Source organism: Eschscholzia californica, unplaced genomic scaffold (assembly GCF_041429995.1).
Source record: "Eschscholzia californica isolate CP2 unplaced genomic scaffold, dmEscCali1.0.p SCAF_5, whole genome shotgun sequence".
NCBI classification, from domain to species: Eukaryota; Viridiplantae; Streptophyta; class Magnoliopsida; order Ranunculales; family Papaveraceae; genus Eschscholzia; species Eschscholzia californica.
The window spans coordinates 34,479,428-34,482,501 of record NW_028238472.1 but is presented as its reverse complement, the minus strand read 5'-3'; positions in this window follow the sequence as shown (position 1 = coordinate 34,482,501).

The following is a 3,074-nucleotide window of genomic DNA, read 5'->3' as shown; positions in this document are numbered from 1 at the left end:
ATTCTTGCCGAGATGTATTGCACTTTGACTGTCACAAAGCAATACATACTTATCTTGATTGAATCGGATCTCCTCAAGATAATTCTTCATCCACAGCTACTTCTTACAAGCTTCAGTTGCGGCTATAAACTCAGCTTCAGTGGTAGAAAGTGCAACGCACTTTTGCAGCCTTGACTGCCATGCTACAACTCCCCCTGCAAATGTTACCAAGTAACCTAAAGTAGACTTCCTCGAATCAACATCCCCAGCCATATCAGCGTCAGTGTAACTGACCAGTAGTGGCCCATCACCTCCGAAAGTAAGCTTCAAACCAGAAGTCCCTCGAATATATCTCAAAATCCACTTCACTACAGCCCAATGTTCCTTTCCCGGATTAGAAAGAAACCTACTAACAGTACCAACCGCATGAGCTATGTCAGGTCTGGTACACACCATAGCATACATCAAACTACCAACTGCAGAAGCATATGGAACCCTCTCCATAACTTCCAGCTCTGAATCTGTACTCGGACTATGTTGACTGCTCAATCTAAAGTGTCCAGCAAGAGGAGTGCTGACAGCTTTAGATTTATCCATGCAAAACCTTTAAAGTACCTTCTCAATGTACTTCTCCTGAGATAAGTGAATCAACCTGTTCTCTCTATCTCTAACAATTCTTATACCAAGAATCAGCTTCGCTGGACCCAAATCTTTCATGGCGAAAAACTTGCTGAGCTGCTTCTTCAACTCCAGAATTCTCCTCGAATTCCTCCCCACAATCAACATATCGTCTACGTACAACAGTAAGATGATAAAATCACCCTCACCAAACCTCTGAACAAACACACAATTATCTGAAGTAGTCTTGTTATAACCATGCTCCCCCATAACTGACTCAAACTTCTTATACCACTGTTTCGGTGCCTGTTTCAATCCATAAAGGATTTTCTTCAAGCGACAAACGTAGTCCTCTTTGCGTTTCTTCACAAAGCCTTCCGGTTGCATCATGTAAATCTCTTCCTCCAAATCACCATGGAGAAAAGCAGTCTTTACATCCATTTGCTCCACCTCTTGATCAAGGCTCGCTGCTAATCCAATTACAACCCAAATGGATGACATCTTCACAACAGGAGAGAATATTTCATCGAAATCAATTCCCTTCCTTTGGCTGAATCCTTTCACAACCAACCTAGCCTTGTATCGAGGGAGCAACATGGTCTCCTCATGCTTAACTCTATACACCCACCTGTTAAGCAATGCCTTCTTACCCTTAGGTAATTCCACTAGCTCAAACGTATGGTTCTCCTCTAGACAATCCATCTCGTCTCTCATTGCCTTCCATCATTCATGTTTATGTTCATCTTCCAAAGCTTCGCTAAAGCTTTCAGGTTCTCCTCCATCAATAAGTAACACATACTCACTAGGATCATACCTTGTCGAACGTCTCAGACCTCTCTCAGATCTCCTAACAGTAGGGAGGTTCTCAGTAATTGGTGTTCCATCATGATCGTCACCATGACCACCAGTACCATCTCCTTGTGTGGGAGCATCAGCACCGGGTGCATCAACTTGAACCTCAACCTCGACATGACCATCTACAGATGTAGAAGGAGCAACATCCAAATCAATCAAACCTTCATAACCCTGAGTTGGGTTTTCGGACTTGTCAATGTCCTTAATCGTTTGATCTTCCGTGAACACAACATCTCTGCTCCTGATGAGCTTCTTCTCCACTGGGTCATAGAATCTATACCCAAAATCATCCTGACTATAACCGAGGAACACACACTGTCGCGATTTCTACTCCAACTTTGATCTTTCATCTTTGGAGATGTGGACAAACGCCTTAGACCCAAAGACCTTCAGATGACCATAAGAAATATCCGTACCGGTCCATACCCTCTCTAGACTATCACCCTCCAACGGAGCACTGGGTGACAGGTTCAACACATGAACAACCGAGCTCAAAGCTTCTCCCCAGAAAGTCTGCGCCAAGCCTGACTGTGAAAGGAAACACCTAACTCTCTCGACAATCGTCCTGTTCATCCTCTCAGCCAACCCATTCAGATGTGGAGTCTTGGTGGCATCTTCTGATGATGAATACCGTGTTCCCTACAGTAAGCATCAAATGGTCCAGAATACTCTCCACCATTATCACTGCAAATGCACTTTCGCTTCTTACCAGTGTGCCTCAAGGAAGATAATGGGTATGGAGATACGAAGAGACAGGTCTGTTGGGACATTGTTCTTGTCTCAGAAAACGTATATCGAGAAGGTGTTGGAACATTTTGGTATGACTAAGGCAAAACCTGTCGATACTCCATTGGCAGCACACTTCAAACTTTCGGGGGAACTGTCACCAACAACTGTTGAAGAGAAAGAGTACATGTCTCGGGTGCTTTACGCAAGTGCAGTAGGTAGCATTATTTATGCTATGATGTGCACAAGGCCGGGTGTTTCACATGCTGTTAGTGTAGTAAGCAGATACATGGGCTGACCTGAGAGAGGTCATTGACAGGATGTGAAATGGATACTGCGGTATCTGGGAGGAATTGCAGACGTTGGTCTGGTCTACGACAGAAGGGCTGACACTTGTGGTTCAGTAGTTGGATTTGTAGATTCAGATGTTTCAGAGGATCTTGATAGGAAGAGATCGATGACAGGCTATACATTCACACTCTGCGGGAGTGCCATTAGTTGGAGAACAGTGCTACAGTCGGTAGTAACTCTGTCTACAACGGAAGCTGAGTACATGGAAGCAACAAAGGCGGTGAAGAAGGCAATATGGCTGAGTGGTTTAGTAGGTGATTTGGGCCTGAAGCTGGAGGTGACAGAGGTCTACTGCGACAACCAGAGTGCGATTCATTTGACCGAAAATCAAATATATCACGAGAGAACTACACACATTGATGTTAGGTATCACTTTATCAAGGACGTGATTGAAGAAGGGAAGATCACGATGAAGAAGGTTTCTACGGCAGATAATCCAGCGGATATATTGACTAAGGCAGTTACAACTTCCAAGTTTAAGCATTGCTTAAACTTGATTGGGATTTCCAGATGTTGAGCCCTGGCAGGGCAGGAGTGACGACGAC